General features: G+C 40.3%; 1 pseudogene; it reads right to left on the reverse strand.

The window, feature by feature from the left end:
* Positions 1-13,415: 13,415 nt before the first annotated feature.
* Positions 13,416-17,692, reverse strand: LOC108292705 (annotated as a pseudogene).
* Between the last annotated feature and the right edge of the window lie 248 nt (positions 17,693-17,940).

The raw sequence follows: 17,940 nt of genomic DNA on the forward strand, positions 1-17,940 counted from the left end.
ATGTGGTCTTCACAAATTAATCTCATAAAATGCTTGAGGTCAGGGGAAGATAATCCAGATTAAGTCTGGGAATAATATATACCAATCCCCTCCCTTTGAGAACCACAGTAAATATTAGCAAAGCAAAGATTCTGGGAAGCAGACACCTATGTAACTTTAATCCAATAACTTCCTAAATTGCTTTGACTAAGGAATAAATTTGACGTATGCTTTTGCACTGATGCCCTGAGAACTGGACTTAAGGATTTGGATGTAAATAATTTATTAAATATAGGGAAGGAAGCCAATATAGGGTATGTTAACAAGCAAGTTACCTCTGTGGGTTCTTTCAGGGACCTTTTCATGACAGCATCAAACATATCTCAAATTGTCCCACTTCTGGAGCAAAGAAGCTGGGGTTTTGATCTACCAGCTCCCTTCCATCCTTAGTTAAAGGCTTATCCCAGGGCTACCAACTCTTTAGCATTTCCCTGATGTCCTGCATGTGAGCTGAGCTCCCTAAATAACTCTCCCTCTTGGGTGGAGAGTTCCAAGAGCTTGCAGCAGGAAGCTGTCAGAGTTCCTGAAACAGTACATGCCAAGAAGAGACAGGTGGCCACTACCAGCATCTGCTACATTAGTGACAAAGTAGTTTGAAAACAGGGAGTTGGGGATAAGGGGCATGTGGACATGTTCTTGTGGTGCATCTTGTAGCAGTTTACTTTTGTACTTATAGACATGGTGGGATCATCCAGGTGGATGACAATGATTCTTTGCATCCCAGATTTGATCTGCCCCTGGGATGAGCACTGCTAGTGAAGTAGCACTTCTTATTAATGTAAGTACCCTTGATGTCCTTCCCATATGCTTAAAGTAGGTTGTTATGTAATAATTAAATGACGCTTCTCTTTGTCAGTTTCTCAGACCCTCTTCTTGTCTTGGAACAAAATAGACTGTCTTTGGTTAGGTCACTCAGTCTAAATATTTGCCAGCTCTCTGGCCCCTGAAGATAGGGTTATTACTATTTAAGTTTTATAAATCTTTAGATTCCTAAAATGCAATACATTAAACAAAAATTACCTAATTTGAAGGTACTACAGCTAGTGCTCAACTTACGACCAGAATTGTTCCAACAGACCGGTTGTAACACGATTTGGTCATAAGTTGAGTAGGCTATATGTACGTGGAGATGGTAGTGCTGCCGGAAGCTGGCCCACACTGTCGTACGTCCAGCTGGGCAACATTTGCGCTGCCAGATGCGGAGCAGTCGTGGCTAGCGATTGTGGTCATAAAGTCGAATGGTCCTAAGTTGCATAGGTCGTAAGTCGATCAATACCTGTAAATTGTACCAAGAATGGTTTGTGGTGCTGAGTTCGTTATAGGGGCAGACTTTTAACAGAATTGGCATTATTTTTTTGAAACAAGGCCTTGCTCTGTCACCCAGGCAGGAGTGCAGTGGCACAATCACAGCTCACTGCAGTCTCAACTCCCCAGGCTCAGGGGATCCTCCCACCTCAGTCTCCCAAGTAGCTGACACTACAGGTGCAAGCCACCATGCCTGGCTAATTTTTTGTAGGGATGGGTTTTTGCCATGTTGCCCAGACTGGCCTCAAACTCCTGGACTCAAGTGATCCATCCACCTTGGTGTTCCAAAGTGCTGGAATTACAGACATGAGCCACTGTGCCTGGTCAAGAATCTGCTTTATTATCCAGTATTTCTCATTTCATCTTCACTACTTTTAATGGATTTTGTCTCTGAACTCTTTAAGTGTTGTATGTGAGAGAAACAAAATTGGTAAATTTGTTTACAATAAAATATGAATACAAACATGTATTAATATTTTATTAATAACTCTTAAGATCTGCCAGAATGAGCATAGTAGGTTCTGCCAGCTGAGATAAAAGACTTGAAAGTGATTTGATATTCTCAGAAAAAAGACACAGTCTGTACTCAAGCTGCTGTCTCTAATGCTGTGAATAATCACAAATATAACTATACATACAAATGACAAAAATGTTTGAGAAGCAAAGAAGATAGTAAAATTTTTTCACAATTTAATTGCTTGGCCTATGCTAATATTTGTGTTTAAAAAGGTTAGAAAATACTAACATATTTTCTCAAGAAAATCACTTTGCCCTTCTGCAAAGGGCCTCAGTTTCTTCACCTGAGCCATGAGGACATTGAATATGATCACTGGGAGGGGCCCTTCCTGCTTAAACATTTCAGCACTCTATATTTGGCTCTTAAGCCAGGTAGCTGGATGGAGATTGTTTCAGCTTTGCACCTGCGTGTCTGATTTCACAGACAAATTCTTTGCTGTGAATTGGAGTATTTCCCACTTCACGACACTCAAAGACCCATTTAGGGCAGAAAATTGTGATGGAGGAGGAGAAAAATAGACAGGGAAAAATGTAACCAATTTCTCACGGATAAGTACATTGCTTCTAGGCCCAGAGACTTAGCTACTCTTGGGTATTGAAAAAGAAAGCCTGTTTTACAGATTTTTCATAGCAGAATCATGGAGATGGAAGGTTGATGGCAATAAACAGAGACTGTCAAGAAACAGAAAATTTGTCTGGTGGGACCCCAAACAATTTGTTTTGTTTAAACTGTAGACACAAAAACTAAGAAGAGAAAAAGGCAGTCATCAAAAGTATTTGGTAAGTTGGAAAGCCTGACAATACAATACAACTCTTTCTAGACCTTTGCAATTAGATCCCACTAGGATTCTCAGCCTGGTGATTCCCAGTGAACATACTAACATAAGAATGGTCCTAGAGAATTCAGAGGCAAGGGATCAGTCAATTCATTGCATCTCAAATGTATTGCAGCTACATCCATTTATATTCTTTGGTCATTTTGTTGTAAACTATTTGCAAAATTTAAACCATACACAAATATTGCACCTACTAAGTTTAGCAGATACATAAGGATAGCTATGGCCTACACATCAATCATTAGAAAACAATTTTATTGATTAAAAAACTGTGTTAGTTCATTCTTTTATTGCTATAAGACATACCTAAGACTTGGGTAATTTATAAAGAAAAGAGATTTCATTGGCTCACAGTTCCATGTGCTACACTGGAATCATAACGCTGGCATCTGCTTGGCTTCTGGGGAGTCCTCAAGAAACTTACAATAATGGTGGAAAGCGAAGGGGAGCAGGCGTTTTACATGGTAGGAGCAGGAACAAGGTGGGAGGTGCTACACACTTTTAAACTATCAGATCTCATGAGAACTCACTCACTGTCATGAGAACAGCACCAAGGAGATGGTGCTAAACCATTCATGAGAAATCCACCCCCATTATCCACTCATATCCCACCAGACCCCACCTCCAGCACTGGAGATTATAATTCCACATGAGATTTGAGCAGGGGCACAGATCCAAACCATACCAACAACCACTGTTCTAAAGATATGCTTCTGAAATTAAAAGGGTGTTGTGTTGACACTGTCGTTGTAGGTGGTCTTTTGTTGCTGTCGTTGTTGTTGGATTGCTTTTGTTTGTTGGCTATTCAGTGGTTTTCAGCATATAGCCTTGATTTTAGAAACATAATTTTTGTTGTTTCTGGAATTGTTGCTTATTTCTTGATATGGTATAGATGTGTGTCCTTTCCAAATCTCATGTTGAAATGTAATCCTCAATGTTGACAGGGGGTGCTGATAGGAAGTGTTTGGGTCATGGGAGCAGATCCCTCTTCAATGACTTGGTACCCTCCCCACATTAACGAGTAAGTTCTAGCTCTGCTAATTCACGTCGGAGCTGGTTGTTAAAAAGAGCCTGGCATTTCCCTTGCTTCGCCTAAGTGGGCCACCTAAGACTCACTGCCTCCCATCAATTGCTCTGCTTAACTGTATCCTGGCCTGCTCTCTGAGTTGCCCACTCTCTGGACCTCTGCAGCTCTGCTGTCTTTTTCTTATGAGAACTGAAATTATCTAGCCCACAAGGCTTATTTCATTTGCATTAAAATGACTTTACTATTCCATTACCTTTATCGACATAACTTTAACATTCCAAAAGACTCTTGCCCAGGCAAATAATTTATTGGTTCATTATAAGACCTTTCCAGAAAACTTCAATATAAAGCATCAACAAATAGTTTGCATTCCCAGATTCCTTAAAATCCTCACCTTGATCCTTCCACCAATGTTGTGATCCTTGTGCAATTCTAATCAAACCCCACATTGGTAAAAACCATTTTTCCAATAACTGTGCATATCTATTTTAGAAATTTTATTTAAATAACTTGTGTTGATTCACTGGTATAAAAGGCTTTCCCCAACTCATAACTTGTTAGAATGAGCACAGAACGAGTCCAGAGAGTTGAGTCTTGCTTTTGCCTCTGACATCACAGGACATGTGAACTTGGTTCAGTCTTTTTCCCCACTCTAGGTTTGACTTTTCTCATTTGAAAAGGGTGGGGATTCATTTTTTCAGCATTTATGCTGCATAATGAGCAGGAACACAGATCCATTTACACTGAATAAATGCTGAATAAATGAATCCCCACCCTTTCCAAATGAGAAAACATACCATATATATATGGTATCTACTTGGTGCCAGACATTGTCAGATACCTCAAGTTCTAAGTTTCTATCATTTCTATAAAATTCAGAACCTAGAAAGTGTTATGACAGTCAATGTGCTGACCCCCCACCATGATAGGGGGCTAATATTTTGCATCAGTAAATCATAATTATCAACATCTATTACCATGACAATTCTAAAAGTAATACCCTCACTATAATTTCAGTTAGTTCTCCCAGATTAATTTGTGGCATGCTGGTTAAGTTTTGAACACTATTTATGGAAAATACAGAGCAAAAGAAAAGAAAGACTGTCAGATTCTAGAGACCAGCAGGGTATGTTTTATGCATTATTTTAATAAGTTTTCTGTTAATTAATGCTTATTCCTATACTTTTAATGAAACAAATTCTAAAAGTTTGAATGCCTTGGAGAGGAAGTACATCATGTCCTCAAGAGTTGGCTGGTATAAGTCTTTTCCTAAACCTTTTCTTCATGCATAAAAAACTTCCAGCATGAGGAATTTTGAACGGCCTAAGTCCTTAGGGATAGCAAAAAGTAGAACACTCAGGCTGAGTCTAAAGAGGCAAAAATCTAGTTAGAAATTGCCCAGGAGAATTAAGACAAATACACAATGCTTAAGTCCTGCAATAGAAATTTAAAAATAAATAAAATCAACCCCAAATGGCTGACCCTAAAATGATTCTGAGACTTTCTCTGCCCAGGGATTGCTTTTTTAGTGTATGACTTTATGCCTAATTAAGATGAGGTCATAAGTTGACAGATGACTGCACCACAAGTTAAGAGAATGGGTTCAAGTCTCTGCTTTGCTCCAACCTGTGTGGCTTTGGAAAACATAGCTCTTCCTTCAACCTGTTTGCTAATCTAAGAAATAGGGATCATAAAATGTCCTACCTATTAACTGGGAAATGAGATAACACATATAAAAGGTGTCCTAGATCTTACAAAGTCACTTTATTATAAGTAAAGACTATGGACTACCAAGCAATCACTTGTATAAGCCAATAAGGCATTGCAGCAGGGTCATAGTTGTGCCTAAACATGTTGGTTATCTACTGGGCACAATGGCTCATACCTATAATCCCAGCACTTTGGGAGGCTGAGGCAGGCAAATCACGAGGCCAGGAGTTCAAGATCAGCCTGGCCACATGATGAAACCCCGTCTCTACTAAAAATACAAAAAATAAGCTGGGTGTAGTGGCAGGTGCCTGTAATCCCAGCTACTGGGAGAATCACTTGAACCTGTGGGCAGAGGTTGCAGTGAGCCATGATTGTGCTACTGGGTAAGAGACTCCATCTCAAAAACAAACATAAAAAGAAATGTTAGTTATCTACAGTGGACCTTGTGGTTGTTCTTATCATCTACTTCATCCAAATGACTAAACTGAAGCTAAATCAATCATGCTAGCCCATTTCCTCGTCAGTGATTGCTTCAGAGGCAAGTTGGAAAAGTTTGTGGCAAAGACACATAAAGAGAGGCAGACTCAGGAATGGGAAAAAACAAGGAGTCTCTCTTTCCCACTGAACATGTGTAAGGAAGCACATTGCCTCACCTCTGCAGGCAGCCGTTTCGTTTTCATGACATAAGCTAGAGGAGAGATAGTCGATGAAATGGAGACATAAACCGGGTATCTGATTGGAGAACCACCTTTATACCTGGTGTTACTGAGTCACTAAAAGGCTGGGTCTGCCTCTGTATGATCCGATATGGGCTTCCATAATTGAATAGCTAAGAGAACTGGCTAAGGAACTCTGTTCTCAGTTCAGCTTTTGGCTCTGCCACCAATTACTTAGGTGACCACAGGCAAGTTACTTAATCCCACCAGACCACAATTTCCCATCTCTAATATGGGAATGATGATAGTATTTCCACCACAGGGTTGTGATGAGGATTAAGTAAATATTTTTAAGGCTGTTGGTATCTGGCACATGGTAAGCACTATATAAAAGTTTGTAAATAAATAATTTAGAAATATATTATTTATCATTTTAAACAGTCTGAGTTGGGCTTTGTTATTTGGTCCCAAAGGTAAACAAAATATTGTTTTTCTTAGTCTTCCGAGCCAGATATCATTAATTGTGACACCGAAAAGCAGGGATGTAATGGAAGTACATTTTAATAATAATTAAAATAATTAAGTTGTCAAATATTTGCTTAATATACATATGTACCTATATATGTTTTTGTATGTATATACATGTGTGCATAAAAAGCTTCCAGCATTAGGAATTTTTAACAACCCATTCCCTCAAGGTGATCTGAAAACAGCAAAAGAACAAAAGTAGCAAAAAGTCAAGAATGTATTTTAATACACATGTATACATATATATGTACATATGTATATACACATATGCACGTACGTGTGTGTGTGTGTGTGTGTGTGTGTGTGTGTGTGTGGAGTGAGAGAGAGAGGCAAATTCAACATTATCTTGATATCCACACTATTCTTACAAACTTGGCCACAGTTAGCTGTGTGGGTCTGGAATCGACATTTTTCCTTTTCCAGGTCTCAGTTTCCTGAGAAATGACTGGCATTATATCCAGGAAACACTGGGAGTTGAGAATAGCTTTGGGTTTACCCATGAGAGTGTGTTGCACGTGGGGGGACCCAAGGGCTGTACATCGCTTCTCAACCTCCACACTGAGCTCTTCAGAAAACTTAGAGTCAAGTCTGCTGTTCCTCTTATGTGATCTCGCTTGTGGGATAGATCAAGGTCTCCAAACACTGCTCTTTGTGGCAGAGATTTCTAGATGCACCCTTCACCCATTACTTCTCCTTTTGGGGCACCCAGCTAGACTACATATTTTTGCCTCCCTTGCAGTTGGGTGGGCATATGATTGAGTTTTAAACAAGGGAATGTGGATGAAAGTAAGGTGAGCTGTTTACAAGCCTAACTCATGAAAGTCTCCCATGTTTGATCCTCAACCCCTTTCTCTAACCAGTCTCTGAGTGAAGAGAGGGTGAAGCCACCAGATGGAAGGAGGTTCTTCAATGACCAGTGGAAGGCCAAGTATTCAGAATCAACTGAATTGGACAGGAATGTAACTAGAAATGAGCTTGTGCTGAGCTAACTCCCTGAGAATTTGGGATTTATCTGTTAAAAGAGGTCATATTTCTCATGTTTTCTTAACTAATACACTTAGCAAAGAGAAAAGTGATGCCCCTTAACAAGACACTGTCCAGTTTAGAAAAAAACTTATAGTTGATTTCTGGAATTTTGCCTTTAGCAAAGACAGAGTAATAAGGGGATAGATTTGCTTGTTTGCTTTTATATGACACACAAGAATACGGGTAAAAAAAAAAAAAAAAAGGCCAGGTTTTTCTGTTAAAGTCAAATCCCAGTACCCACCATCACTACAGCTTTTAATTGACTGTCCACAAGCCCCACAGTACATGCTCCTTTTTGTTTTGAAGAGGAAATGCCTTTTAGGGAATATGTCTGTGTGTGCATTCAGGAGACGGTCATATAAAGAATGTTATGAAGCTATTTCCCATTATGATTGTCCCTTGCAGTAGGTGATGTCATCTGCCAGATGACTTTTCAGAAGCCCCTAAAGTGCATTTGTGAACTCCTAACATGGACCCAGCAGTAGTCACTGTAAATGAACCACATGTCCCCTTGCAAGGGGATTTGGGTTGTTAGCTCTGATGGTTCTCCTATTCCACAGCTAAATGCTCTTAATTCATTAAAAAAAAAAGAAGGGGAGGAAGGTAAGGTGAATGTTATTAAGCAAACAGGCTGCTTCCATCCCAAAAGTTATTCTAGAACATTCTCTACTGCTTGGTCCTCTAACAGTTTCTGCAACTAGATCAGACAGAAAAGATAATGGATGTCTTGCCTGTTGCCCTGTCTCATATCTTCCCTCTCACCTTTCCCTGCTTTTGGACTCATATTTAAATACGTGTATTAATTATGGCATCGGCTACATTTTGTATCTCTTTTCAGCCCCATTTTTGTTAATGTGATTCAGAAAACTTATACCATGATGGGATACTGTTTAGGATAATCACATTTAAAGATCTCTCAGAAGATATGCTAAGGGTCCCCCAAGGTAATCTGAAAACAGCAAAAGACCCAAAGTAGCAGAAAGTCAAGAATTTAGATCCAATGCCAACCCACCCCGCACAGACTTCTCATCACATTCCCTTTAAGGGAGAAAAGAGGGCTCATGGTGGGCCAGATACACTGGTGTCCTCTTCTGTTTTTTTTTTCAGTGAATTCATCTAGCAAAAACTAGCCTCCCGTCTTATTCCAGGTATCTGTACAGTCCTACCTCAAAGCTAACAGAAAGAAAAAAAGCACCGAAAGCACTGGGTTTTTTAAGTCTAGTGCACTGCTAATAATATTTCTGATCCATTTAAAGTTATTGGCCTTCAACATTAAAAACTTTTAAAACATTTAACATTAAAGGATGTCCTGGGGTCAGGTGCAGTGGCTCACACCTATAATCTTAGCACCTTGGGAGGTCAAGGTGGCGGATCACCTGAAGTCAAGACCAGGCTGGCCAAAATGGCGAAACTCTGTCTCTACTACAAATAGAAAAATTAGCTGGATGTGGTGGCACACGTCTGTAGTAATAGCTACTTGGGAGGCTGAGACAGAATTGCTTGAGGAGGCAGAGGTTTCAGTGAGCTGAGATCACACCACTGCACTCCAGCCTGGGCAAAAGTGCAAGACTCCATCTCAAAAAAAAAAATTCATCACATTATTTCTCCGGAAAAATACATAATTTGTATTTATTTCTTTTTATTTGTTCATAATTTCTTCTCCACTGTTTCTTCCAAAAAGGATTTCAGGTGGTTAGTCAAAGATAAATGGGAGAAATAAAAAGTCATCTTAACACAGAGAAGAGCACACCTTAATACAGATATGCTATCAAACTGAGCTATAAATTAAGTTAAATAATAGCTATTAAAAAGTTAAAAAATTAATTGAAGCAAATTATTTTCAAGTTCCTATTAGATACCAGGATTACAGCACAGAATAAGGTAAGCCCCAGTTCTAACAAACCTTATATTCCAGAATGTTGTAACAGAGAGAGTAGTGAAAGAATTCAAAAGTAAACAAAGAATACATATTACTACCCAGCCAGTGATACATGCTGCAAAGCCAATATGAGGTACGGTGAGTGTTGCAGGTTGAATAGTACCCCCACAAGATGCATGTCCATCTGACCTTAGAATGTGACCTTATTAGAAGTTAGGGTGTTTGTAGATGTAATTTGTTAAGTAAAGTTGAGGTCCTCCTGGATAGAGTGGACCCTGCATCCAATGACTGGTATCTTATAAGGTGGTCACATGGAGACGCTAAGGAGACACACAGAGGGAAGACAGCCAAGCGAAATGGAGATCGGAGTTAGTGATACAACTACAAGCCAAGGGATGTCGAGGATGGCCATCAGCTATCAGAAGCTAGAAAGAGGCAAAGGAGTCTTCCCTAGAGGGAGTATGACTGCTAACATCTTGACTTAAGACTCCTATCCTCCAGAAATGTGAGGCAGTATATTTCTCTTGTTCTAAGCCACCCAATTAGGCGTGCTTTCTTACAGCATCCCTTGTAAACTAATACAGTAAGTTAGAATAACCAGAAAGAAAGCTAGCTAATGTAATTAGACTAGATGGATAAGTCACTTTTCTCAAGAAGTAACATGAAAGCTAAGATCTACACAACACGAACTTTTCCTCTGAGCTCCCCGTCATGCAAGGTGAAAATGAGCCATGGTGCTTCTTTGCTATTAAAAACAAGCACATTCATGTTCAACTGAGGAGACAAACATTTTAGTAACTACTTTCGAAGTGAATTTTAGAGACTAGAACCTGTTTTAAGGTTAGGGATTCTTTGTCATAAAGGCCAATCTTGTTCTCCTCAAAGGTTTTTTTTTTTTTTTTAAGTTAAATTACCCAGTTAGTTATAGTGCTTTTCTCTTTTCCTGGGACTGGGGATGTATTTAAAGGCACCGGGATTTGATAAAGCAGACTGGAGTAGGCAGTGCTGTTTTCCCTAGCCCTGGCATTCTGCTTGAGTCTCAACTGCTACAAAATGAAATAAATTGTGCTTGCTGACAGTTTATTTTGCATGGCTCATTTTAGGTAATTCATGTCATCTGCATTACTCTTAAGAGTTAATGATTCAGTATGGAAAATAGTATATGGTATAAATTATAGAAAACAAAGCCAAAATGACATTGTGCTGCCTGGAGATAAATTACAGCATTCAGTCCTCAAGCCATTAGCAGAGAGAAAGAGAAATTAAAATACCAGAACAGAGAAAACAGGATGGGCTCTGAGATCAGATCCCATAGGATGGAAAGTTAGTGAGGTGCAGAGAAACACAGGACAGCAGAATTATTCTTCTTAAAATCACAGTCTTGATCAAATGTCACTCTTTTTAAAATGCCAGCTATAGAACATTTCATGAACTTTCCAGTGTGTGTGGCATTCGTTCAGAATCATCGCAGTATTACTACTTCCATCCCTGCGTTCTGCTGAGATCTAAAGCTTGGGAGTGGTAGAACCATTGAACTATAAGCCTTACTTCTTTCTCACCCCAGCCTTTTCAGTATTTAGATGTGGTTTTCAAATAGAAGTACAGAGAGTCCTGGTAGAGCAGGTTACAGGCTCAGCCCTGCTTCAAAAGAGTAGTTTCTTTTATCTGTTTCAAGTATAGATGATCTGCATGTGAGTTCATTTTTTAAAGAGATTCCCACTGCTCTGTTTTTTTTTAATGGAAAACCACTTTTCTTTGTTGTAAAAAAAAAAAAAAAAAAAAAAAGTAGGAATAAAGCTATAAAGATATGGACTTTACGGCCTAGAACTAAATCTCTAAGGAAGGGTCATCACTTTATTTTGTTAAAAAGGCAACCTTAAAAATGGACTTTAAAATCTGTTCTAGCTTGAGCAGAACATTGCCCAGGAATGGTAGGGAGACTTCATTGGCTAGCTGCTTGCAGACTCCAAAGAAGTCATTCATCTTGGGGAATTTATCATGCCTCACTTCTGGCATCTCGCTTTGAAGTCTCAAAATCTGGATTTTGTCACCACCACAAGAGTAGAGCTGATGATCTGGGGTTTACTCATTTTAACCCAGGCTAAGAGAGGCTGACGTAAAAGCCAAAGGCCAAGCAATTTGTTAATATGATGAGAAATAGAAATGTCACATGAACCAGAGCTCTCAGATATGACTAAAGCATTCTTGCCTATAGACAAATCTACATGAAATGTCAAAGGAGACTGCAAAGGCAAAACATTGAAGAACAATTCCTTGTATTGAATGATTCAGAAAAATAAGTGATCAAGCGTGTCTACTTTTTGTTGCCAATGTCCACGATCCCTGAATCCCAAACTCCTAGTGAGGAAAGTTTTAGCACAATAGCAATCCAAGATAATTTCATCCACCCAGGCCCCTCACCCAAGTGTTGGGTTCAGTAGGCAGAGGACAATGGGAAGGTGTGGATTCTGGCTGTCTGACGCTCCATGGGCTGTCCCCATCAGCTAAGGTAAGTCAGACATGACTGGTTTTGACAAGAACATGTTTCTACCAAAGCTGTCCTCTGTCAAACAAAAGCAACTACTTTTATGGGGGTTTTGAGAGCATTAATTTTATCCCTTGGCAATGGAGGCAGCACCTAGGGCTGCAGAGAAAGCCAATCACAATTACACATTTAAATACTGGAGCAACGATTTTCATTATTTCAAACTTTAAATCCTCCATGCTAGTGCACATTTTTAGCAGCCAACCTGCTCTTAACAGTGACAGCATCTTACTAAAGGGAACACCCTGTTATAATCAATTAGACTCAATACCTTGAATATTTCATTCCTGCCAAACCACAATTTATATGATCACTTCAGAGAATCTTTTTGAAAATACCAGTCCTACAATCATCACCAAGGGCACACATACACTTTTTGAATGTGTTGTTTTGAGACAGGGTCTCACTTCGCTCTGTTGCCCAGGCTGGAGTGCAGTGGCATGATCTTTATTAAGCAATCCTCCCACCTCAGCCCCCCAAGTAGCTGGAGTATCTGGGACTACAGGCGTGTATCACCACACCTGGCCTTGGATGCCTTTGTCTAGGCTAATCTAGCTCCCTTCCACTCACACAGTCTCTTTCCCTACATGGTACAATATGCCTAGGTTTCTACTTAATAAATTGCACACCTGTCTTGTCTCTCTGAGAATTAACTCAGATCACTTTAGAGTTTTGTGTGTCCTCAAAGTCTTCAAAGTTAGAGGTGGAATTGTATTTAATTTTACACCCAGCCAATCCAAGCCATAGTGTGTGTAGGTTTCACCAGTTTAATTATCAGACAGCAACCCTATTTCTCTGATAGCTACATTTTGGGTTGGGTTGCATTACTAACCTCATGTCATACCAACAATATTGATACCATTCGTGGGGTCTCAGCCACTTGTCCCGCAGTTGTGTCTCAGCTTCAAATTCATTCTTCTCTGCTCTATCTGTGGTGCTGAGGCTGGACTCTGCAAATGAATTTCTTCCTGGGCTTCTGGCTTCCTTCTAGGTTTTACCAATATGGGGCTCTGCAGGGAGACCCAAAGTTAAGCAGTCCCGACTCCTTCCTGTTTGCCTGCTGATCCTGTTCTCCTATTTGAAAAGGAAACCACTCTCAGGAACATGCATCTTGGCTGATTGAAAGCAGAAGGTTTTATTACCTTTTTTTCCCCCCAGTTACCGTTTTCTATGTTTTGCAGAAAGCACCAAAGTTTGGGAGACCCAGCAGACTCAGAGCCAGAGATTTTGAAATCTGTAGTTGACAAACCACAGCCCCAGGGCGAAATGCAGCCCACCACCTGATTCTGTAAAGTTTTTTTTGTTTTGTTTTTACTGTGACTATATATTTTATTTAGTCATTTTTTGTTTACAACTGAAACTCTGGGAATTCAAAGTTAACATCCTTGCCCGTGAGCTTCTCATACACACCAGAAAAAGTTTCAACCTTGTGTTCCACATTGTTCTGCTGCGGCTTTGTCCAAATGAACCTTTATGAGCTGGCTGCCATCCAATTTCATGCAGCTTCTCTTGCACACAGTTTCGTTTGGGAAGGCCGAGCATTCAAGGACTGCATCATGCACAGATGTCAGGTACAGCTCCTGGGGCGCTTTTGCTTATTTTTTGTACGGCTTTTTCGAGTTGGCTTAGGCAGAATTCTCCTCTGGGCGATAAAGACAACATGCTTCCCACTGAACTTTCTCTCCAATTCATGTACTAGACGGACTTGGATTTTCCGAAAAGATTTCAGTGGAGGAACAGGGAACAAAGATAATGATAGCTTTCCACCACCAACAACTTCAATTTCCTTGGCTGCCATAATATTCAGCTCCCTGAGCTGAGCCTTGAGGTCCAGGTTCATCTCCAGCTTGAGAAGAACCTGGGAGATACTGGACTCGAACTCACCCAGCTTCTCGCCATTGGGCTTCATGATTTTGGCCCTCGAACTGAACATGGCCTTGTCCCAGGGAGCAAGGCCTACTGCTCCAGGGCTGACTCCTAAAAGTGTTTTCCTCAACACCGGCAGAAAAGTCCTGATTCTGTGAAGTTTTATTGGGACATAAGCATGCTTATTTATCTTTATATCTATGGCTGCTTTCACACTATGGCAGAGTTGAGTAGTTGTGACAGAGGCCATATGGCCCAGAAAGCCTAAATATTTACTACCTGGCTTTTATCAGAAAAAAAGTTTGCCATCTGTTGATGTAGACAGTAATAAACCCTCACTGCTACCTTTACAAAGGTGTTTACATCCTAGCTAATCCCTCTCCCATCCTCTCTGGCTCTCACAGAAGACCTGTAATTAAACCAACCTGAGACCAAATGGAGAGGTCTGCAGTCGAGATGAGGATAAAGTCAAAAGCCCTCCATTTCACCCAAGAAAAAGTCAGCATGTGCTATTAATGGCCATGATTATTCCAGGAGAAAGGAGAAAGAATGACTCTTTGATCTTTCAACAGCCATAGTCATCTCACCCAGGGAAGGCTTTTACAGCCAAGTACAGGCACTTTCACCCATCTCCCAAATATGCAGCTTGATTTCCAAGCATCTGGCAACTTTTTTTTCCTTTTGGCTTCTTACAGGGATAGGCAGAAAGTCGAAACCCTCCTTGCTAATGATCTCATTTCCCAGAGGCAGATGAAAATCAATGTATCATTGCTTTAAGAAAAAAAAAATATCTGCCTGGATGTTCAATTTGGGGCTGAGCAATGAGTAGAAAAGAACTTGGAGAAAGCAGAACACACGGTGATCACCTGTAGGAGCCTGAAATTTGTGCAGCAAAACAAGATTTACGCATCTGAAAAGGAGGAACTGTAATGTGCATGAAAGCAGGGCTCGTTCATTTGTTGAAAATTATCTTAGAGGAGAAAAAGATGAAATACATGTGGATATATATACATATGTATGTGTATACTGTCCTCAAGGAGTCATTAATCGAAAACAAAGGCAACAGATCATTAGACAAAATCATTATAGTATAATTTGACTAGTGCTATAAAAAGTACAGGCTTTTTGGACACACAGGAATAAATATCCTAGAAGGCTTGAGAAGTATTTGCAAAAATTATGCTGGACCTGTCTTTGAGTTATCTGGGAATTTGCTGGGGAAAGCACAGACTAGGCAGAGGAAAAATAATCACTGTTTTCAGGATGCTTCCTCACTTGCCCCTGAGGACCACAGCCTTCCTGGGGGAAGCCACACAATGAAAAGAAGAACCAAGGACTGCAGGACTCACTAGCTCTTAAAAGACATTTTTTGGCCTCAAGATTCCTCCTGGCATCAGAACAGGAAAAGCGACACCTAAAGCCAGACTCAAAGTAGTTCAGTGTGACAGAAATGTACACTGGTCACACCCTTTTTTACAGTGACAAGTCCTTTTCCAGAGATCCATCAGCACCAACCTCCCTTCTATCTGTAGAACAATCCACTTTATTCCANAAAAAAAAAAAAAAAAAAAAAAAAAAAACAGGACAAACAACCCAAAAATGTCCATTTAACTCCAGCGTGTCCCCAGAAGGTGTTTATCTTCTCTGAATTCATCTCCCACCTTCTGTTCTTGACATGAAGCTGTGATTTGAGAAGCGCAGTCCCTGGCTTAGCAACTTCAGTAGCACTTAAGACCGTATTAGAAATGCAGATGCTCAGAACACATCTCAGTCCTCCTGAATTAGAAATTCTGGGGTTGGGGAGCAGCAATCTGTGTTTTAACAAATTCTCCAAGGGATTCCAATGCACACTGAAGTTTGAGAACCATTAGGCTAAACAGTTATTGATACCACAGAATAGTGCTCAAAATTTTAAAAGGTCTCTTCTTTATGATTACCTCAAAAGAGGCTACAGGCATCACTGAGTGGCCTAATATGTAGATTAGGGAAACAGGGTGTTAGCATGAGTCTAGAATAGTGTCAAGTAAGACAGAAAAGGAATTTACCGCATATCCCAGCTCAGGGAAATAGATGAAAATACCTGTCCATGTTTCCAGGTGAGTGTGCCCTCTTTTTAAGCTTCCTCTATCTACTAGGCACAGTGGTTCATGCCTATAATACCAGCAGTTTGGGAGGCCAAGGCAGGAGGACCACTTGAGCCCAAGGAGTTTGAGACCAGTTTGGGCAACACAGTGAGACCCCATCACTACAAAAAAATTTAAAACTAGCCAGGCCTGGTGGTGGGCACCTGTGGTCCCAGCTACTCAAGAGACTGAGGTGAGAGGATCACTTGAGCCTGGGAGGTAGAGGCTGCAGTGAGCCGTCAGCCATAATCATGCCAGTGTAATCCAGCATGGGCAAAAAAGTAAGACTCTGTATTGAGAGAGAGAGAGAGAGAGGGGGAGGGAGAATGAGAGAACGAGCACGAGCACGCACAGAGATCATTGCAAAGCCCCAGACATTTGGAAGAGCATAGTTTGCTGTGGCTCAATTCCATGACAAGAGTGAGAAAGGATGAGAAAATAGGCCATAAAGATAGACTGGAACAAGATCAAAAAGGCTGAGTACCTCTTACACATTGGGCCTTTTATTCAACAGACAACAGATATCCACTAAAATTGTCTTTGCTGTTTGAGCAGTATGTTGATATAAGGAGGCAATGGCTTCAGAATATTATCCCGTGGCATGGTCAGGGAAGGGAGGCAGTGATGGAGAGGAATGTGAGGCTCATCACTCACCAAGCTGCTGTTAGGAGATGGCAACCAAAATCAGGGAACCCACAAAAGGACTAAGAAGGAGAAGTCAAATTACATGTAACTTTCGGGAAAAACGTTTAGGACATGGTGCCAGACTGAGTGTGGAAAGTGTGGGGAGGGGTTAGTGAAGACACTCAGCTTTCTAGTTTGAGTATGAATAGAAAATAGTGCCGCTCATCATGGCAGATAATACCAACAGGAAGAGGATACAGAGGAGAAAAACAAGTTTTATTCTGAATAGATGATGGTTATTGAGTCTGTGTGAAATTCACATAGAAGTATTAATGCCTAATGCCATTTAATTTCTATGTCCATAAAGGTACAATGCACACAGCAAACTCACACTGTGGTCTAATCTTCATGGCTCCCATCTCTCCCATGACTTACACAGACATCTACCAATCTATAATCTGAAATCGTGAAATTTAATAAACAGTAGATATGCTCTCTCAATCCAGGTGTGTCCATGCAATCCAGGCTTGCAATTTGACTTGAAATTGAGCCGTAAGGCAAAACATTTTACATTTTAAGGCATATTTAGGATATTAATTTTTAAGTGATATTCCTAGACAACTTTTCATATATCTGATGACTTGGGCTGAAAATTAAGCCAATTTAAAACAAATCCATTACACTCTCTGGCATCTCAAGGTTTTAAAGAATAAGAATTAGAAGACACAGCCAGTTATCTGACATGTGATGTGAATGTCATGCAAATTACCAGAGAGCCGCTTGCCAAGTTTTAATCAATAGCACTGAATTGAAAAGAAGGTACCAGTCCTGATGATAATAATGCTGTTTCCTCAATCTCTCCATAAACAATAGACTCCACTTGTCTCCTCGGATCACTTTTAAAAACTTACTCATTCCTGGCATTCTGAATTTCTTCTGTCTGCAGTTTAATGAAGCTAAAGGAAACATGTCCAGTGGTATAACCAAATATGAGAAAGGGGCCAGAGCCCATTCAGACGTGATGCATTCCCAGAAGTCTGGGAGATTCATCTCTGGTGCCGGATTCACCTCTGGAGTTTCTTCCTCTTGAAGAAATATATCGAGTTTGTAAAAACAATGAGACATATCTTAGCAGTAGGCCTCCTAAGTTATTTGCTGTATTTTAGGCCTGCACTTTGTCTCACTTAGAGAATATTTTCCAAACACATCCTGGTCAACCAGTGAATAATACCTAGTATGAAATGTTCAAGGATTAATTAC

This window comes from Cebus imitator, unplaced genomic scaffold, assembly GCF_001604975.1.
Source record: "Cebus imitator isolate Cc_AM_T3 unplaced genomic scaffold, Cebus_imitator-1.0 Scaffold500, whole genome shotgun sequence".
Lineage (NCBI taxonomy): Eukaryota > Metazoa > Chordata > Mammalia > Primates > Cebidae > Cebus > Cebus imitator.